General features: G+C 37.8%; 1 protein-coding gene across 3 annotated transcripts in view; it reads right to left on the reverse strand.

The window, feature by feature from the left end:
• The window catches only part of dlgap1b (discs, large (Drosophila) homolog-associated protein 1b), a 100686-nt gene extending 96904 nt beyond the window's left edge, over nt 1-3782 (reverse strand). For all 3 annotated transcript variants that reach the window (XM_032550845.1, XM_032550842.1, XM_032550846.1), the window contains exon 1: nt 3581-3782. The gene's annotated coding sequence lies outside the window, so the exon portion shown is untranslated. The remainder of the gene's footprint in view (nt 1-3580) is intronic.
• Nucleotides 3783-6000: the final 2218 nt, after the last annotated feature.

A 6000-nucleotide genomic window follows, 5' to 3' on the forward strand; every position in this document is an offset into this window, starting at 1 on the left:
TATGATCCAAATTGATCAAAATGTTTTTATTTGTCTCATCAATGATAATATCTAACAGATAAATGAGTCATGGTAATTAAAGGGGTAGCATTATGTGTTTTCCAAACACATTCACATTTTACAGCAGAATCAAACAACTTTTTTAACTTCAGCCATTATAAAAATGCAACATCTATATATCAAATATGACTTAAAAGACATTTTACATACTAATTTAACACCTTGAAATTAGTCATCTGTCTCTTTAAAAACTTGCTGTTTCTGAAATCCTGCCTACAGGAAGTCATCACAACAGCACTCATCTATTAATCCTTTAACATTTTTACCAGCATAGCACTGAGAAATAAAGTTAGGAAACTATATTAGATTGATTGTAGTTCTTTTACTACAACTCAAAAGGCACAAAAGTGCTCTAGACAGTATACATGCTAAAATTTCTGAATTTGTACGGGAGTGCTTAAAGACTCCCGTTATGAGCTAAAAGTGTAAGTATGTTCATCACGAAATTGAAGTCTTGGAAATGGAACAACTCCTGTTCTCCAACGCAAGTAACAGAGCTCCCTCTGTTACGCAAGTAACTATGTCCCTCTGCAAGTCAAGACATAGTTGGACTTGACAAGGCCCGGTTCTCCAACAGCGCGGCGTAATTAAAATTTGGCAAAGGAAAAGACACACGGGCAGGATTTACAGCACGTCAGAGAACACTAACACCTGACTCATCATTGCTGTCATCCACAAGCATTATTACGACACAGCCAAGACTTTTGGCCTTCTTTAATAAAACCTGCAGGGGGCCCAGGTTATGAGTAACAGGTCTATCATCATTGCACTTTGCAGAATCTTCTTGTGTGATAAACCCCTGGGGTGTTAGAAAGCAATCATTGTGCCAATGCTCCTCTACCCTCTGGTCCTTGAAAACACAAGGGCCATTTGTTACATTTATATCTAGATATATAATTTCATTTTAATTTCAGTGTTCTGATGCTTCAAAGTCAATCTCAAACAGTACAACAACAAGACCATTCTGTGATGACGCATTTCATCTGGACAGCATTATCTGCATAATCAAGCGAGACGAGCTGGGGCATGTAAGAAGTGTGAAAAAGATGCAGAGATGTTGAATTATTAAACAGCTCTTATCTCACTTGAAAACATTCCCAATATTCCACTGGCATCACCTACAAGGGATTAACTAAGGCAGTGTTTGTAGGTGTCTTGTAGCAGAGAAGATGACTTAGTGCAGGTCAGAAAATACATATACTTATGCAAGGGCATAATGTGATTAAATTTGGGGCGCTAATGATTTATTTAAACTTTTTCCAGGGTGGAATGTAAGCAGAATATGGATTACAATTACATTGTATTACAATATGCAATACAATGGATTAGATAAAAAGACAGATTAAGTAGATTAGAATAAACACTCAGTAGCATTCGACTTTCAACAGTCTGTTGATGGGGGGTATTCTCTTCACTATTTCATATGACTGTGAGAAAAACAGCCCAAAGGGTAAAGCTGTTACCACCATGTCTGACAGTTAGTACAGTGTTTAGGTTTTCAAACTTCTCCTTGGCTCCATTAAACTGTTGTCAAACTGTTGGTGAAATGACCCAATCTTTGTCTCATCTGGCCATAAACATCTTCCTTGTTCGTGCAGGCAGCTGAAAATTTTGCATGTGCTTGAAGGTGTTAATTTTGGAGGGTGGTCTTCCCACACAGACGTTAAGCTCACATTACTGTAGTGGCCCATATGTACAATTTTGAGCTAGTGTGAATTAAAGAAAATCACTAATGTTGTTTAAAAGCTTTATTAAAAGTGTAGAGATCAATCACACACATGCCAGATATTATTATTTAAAGCACTTTAAATTTTGTTGTTGCTGAAATGTGCAATACAAATAAGTGTGATGATGAACGTGATGATATTATATGTAAAGTTGAAAAAATAACTCAGGAGCAGAAAAAACTCTTGGCTCACTGACAAAAAAACCCCAAATAGGTTCCAGTCATAACATATTTTCAAAGAGGTAGATTTATTTAATTTATTAGCTAAACTGAAGAGAAAAATATGGACTATGATGCATGAGCTCCTAGAGTTCAGCTTAGAGACTAACATTACTTGACAGGCAAAAAAATGCAAGACTTCTGTTTTCACAGTACAATGAAACCCCTACAGTCAAGGAAGAAGCAGACAGTCTCTGGCGTGTGAGGGAGACTGCTGTGGCCTTGTGAATAATAAGGAAAGCGTGCATGTTTGGTCTTTTCACAAGTTCCACAGGCAGCAGTGGAAGATCAACAGATTGTTGGATTGGACTGCTGCATACTTTAGATAAGAGAGCAGAAAAATGTCCGCCTTAAGGCTTTTGTTAGAAAAGTAAAACTAACGATAACACAAGGAGAGAATAAAAAAAAAAAGTAATTCAGTTCAACTGCAGCGTTAAGTGTTTTCCCTGATATTCAGGCTTTGCATTCTAATTAGTTGATGAATTATGGCTTCAGCATATTTCACTGACTTCTTATTCCTGATCTTAGGATTTCAGTCTACCTCTCCAGAAATAAGAGGTTTATTGCATTCGCCTCAGTTCAAACACTATTGCCTAATTACTGGGTATATCCTAATAGAATAATTTTCATCTTCAACCGGCAGACAAACAACTTTATCACCCAAGACAAACCAGTCAAGCGTTTAGATCAGACAAGTGATCCATTCAAATCGCAGCTGGATTCAGTCTGGGGAGTAATTTGGAGATGTAACATTGTTCTTTTATACTGGCTGAATTGCACTGGCAATGCTACTTCAGGCAGTGTTTTAATGACTAATCACACAGTCAGTGTGGAGAAGTGCTAGTAGGAAAGACTCAGAGAAACTGAACTATCTTTGAAGATAACTGGGTACCACAGAGGCTGAACAAGTTCGACATGGATACATGAATGATCCATGTAGTCTCTATTACTAAGGATAAGGGTGAAAAGGCTTGAGAGTGTTCCTCAAAAATGAAGATATGCTGTGGAATGACTGGAGGCTTTGGTCAATTTAACATCCCACAGCCCTTAATGTGCGGTGAGATGACACTGAATAAAGCTGTGACCTCATCCCACAAGTGATAACAGCGTTAATGGATGGTAAAAAGAAACGGTAGAAGTAAGATCGCTGCAGAAAAACAGAAATTCTGCAGCTAGTCCTCATATTTAAATGCCTAATACGCAATAGCAGACGCAGGTCTGCCGTCAAAGCGCACGGATGGGGAAGATTGGATATTCCACTACTGCCTTGTTATCACATAGGGCTAGTAGGGACAGCTGTCAACGCGCCAATTAAAATAAAGCAGTCTACCAAGTTTGTCGGGCATGTTAACCTTATTTCTAAAATTACCAGAATTAAGACAAAGTTGTACATCTCCGTGCAAAAAAATCAGACAACACGACAGGACATTGCGGTCTGAGTTCCACCAGTCCAAAAGTGTGTATTTCATAAAGTACATTATCACTTTACTTGATGACAAACAAATTCTCTCTGCAGAATGAATGAAGCGTGGGGGGGGGGGGAGGGAGCGCAACATGCACACATTTGCTGCCTACCTTGTCTGAGCGGAGTCCGTCCGGCAGCCCCTGAAAGAGTAATCCTGTGTTTTCCGCTCAAATTTCCTTGTTTCCTTTAAAATGATCTGAAGTCAGGACTGATCACGGCACGTCACTTGCACAGAAAGGTCCCGCAGAGCGTAGTATCTTCCTGTACCGCTCTGTCTGTGGGCTGCAGAGGCATCACTGAACGTATGAACCAGCGCTGCACATGAAGGGAGAGAAGGAAAAGCCGGAGTAGAGTATGTTTAGTATGGATTCTCCAACCTCCATTGCACACTGTGCCACACAATCAAAATAATGGAAATAGTAAAATATCACTCAAAATGTTCATTCTGGAGTACTAACGAGTTCTAGATTTTTATGTATCTTTCAGCTCCAGCTCTCCACCTTAAAAGCCTATTTATAGCAAAAGAACAGTGGGATATGTTAATTGGTTTTATGTTTTTGTGTCTACAATCAGGTGAACTAATGACAATGGCAAAGACTAGCTTTATTTTTTTATTTTTTATTTTTTTGCTTTACTATTTTATTTGTTTAGTGCAATGATATGAAGAGAGTCCAAAGAAACTATGTTTTAGCTCAAAATTCCTATTTGTAAGGTGCATCAAATGCTTGTATGATTCTCTGATTTCCAGGGTCAACAACTCAATTTGTCCAGTACTGCGCCGTATGCATTCATGTCCTTTCAATACTGAAATAATCCAGGGATCTTGTAAATCCTGCAAGAATAAAACTCAGTTTGAGTAAATAAATCAATATTTTCATTGTTTACAATAATCTGTAATGTTACTGGTTTGTTTTTTTTTTAAAGATTACTTAAATAGTAATCTTAAAGGTCAACAAGGTTTTAATCGCTTTATAAAACCAACAGAGGAGGACTAAATAATGCAAAAATCTGCACTGGCAGTTCCATGATAAATAAGTAAATCCATCCTGGAGAAGATTATTATGATATAAGAGCAAAATCTTTTTATCACAGCTATTATGACTAGATTGTTTTGGTCATTCTCGTGTTTTAAAAGTGGATTTATCTGTCAATACATATAGAATTTTTCACTGTTTAATGAATTTCATTAAATGCCCTGTAGTTTTGGTAGCTGTTTTACTCTAAAGATGTTTTATATGTACAAGAGATACTGTACATTTCTAATTAGAAGAAGTTGTGCCATCTTATTCCATCTCTCTGTGTTTCTGACGCTGTGGAATGACTGGAGGCTATCCTGCTGGGAAAGACGAAAACCAACAAAGCAACCAAGTCTCTGCCTTTTTGCCTCCTAGGCAGCCTGGATCTAATAACAAGGTTGCATACTTTGATACCATAACCCTGGCAACAGCAGCTGCAGCAGCTGCACCAAAATCTTGAACTTGCTGGAGGCTACCTGGGTCTGCTAGTGTGGCCTTTGAATGATCAGAAATCAATGACAGTATGCATGTTGAATACAAGCAGTGACAGAGGCTTGGGCATGACACTGCATAAGAAAACATTGGCACTCAGTCATTATTGGATCTCTTCACCATAGCTCGAAGCTTTTTCATCAGCTAGCTTTCAACAATTTATTGGTGGCAGTCGGTCAATAATGGTGTTCCCTGGAAGTGTCGGTGGAATCAATATTTCCCCCGTAATACAGCTAACATTTCAGAGAGAGAGAGAAAAAAAACAACTGGAGTGATAATGAGAGGCAGTCCTTGCTTTGTATGCAGATTACATTGATTACTTGTGTTGCTAGTGGAGCGTTATGAGTTAACTGAGCTGAAAGAAATTTGTATAATTCACAGCTCATGTCATACTGTGTTAATATCAGCCATCAAGTTTGACGCCATTTCACTCCCTTTGAGGTTAATTGTTAGTGTGATGATTTAATCCTGCTTTATCCCAGTATGAGAAGTCATTATGTGTTTGGAAGCAAAACTCTTACCCAAAGATGACTGCAGTAAATAACTACGGCTTTGCTGAGAGGAGAGTGCATAATTTTTGTTTTGTCTTCAATTTTGTTTGCATCCAGCAGATTTTGATTAAACCACTATAGAACCTTTCTGGATTTCTGGAAATCTTTCGGCCTACTTCATGTTGTCAGACAAGTGCTTTTTGTAGTAATTCTACCAGTCGGTCAATCAGGCCAGTCTGTGGCAGGTAAAATTAAACCAAAAAATATGGTCAGTATGTGTGAATTCTGAACTTATTAATTGCATCTTCACATTTTTGGCAGTTTTTTTTCCTGAATAAATAAAAAATTTTTTTTTGAAAATACTAGTTTTCATCGTCGTTGTCTGGTTCAAAAAAGTTTCTGGTGGCCTGAAATTTAAGTGATACAAAAAGCAAAAACATAAAAAAGGGGAATAAATACGTTTTTATAGTTTTGTGTCCTGCTGGAATCTCTGAGGCCAACACATCAACACAAACCTTTTAAGAAGCATGA

Source organism: Xiphophorus hellerii, chromosome 21, assembly GCF_003331165.1.
Source record: "Xiphophorus hellerii strain 12219 chromosome 21, Xiphophorus_hellerii-4.1, whole genome shotgun sequence".
Lineage (NCBI taxonomy): Eukaryota > Metazoa > Chordata > Actinopteri > Cyprinodontiformes > Poeciliidae > Xiphophorus > Xiphophorus hellerii.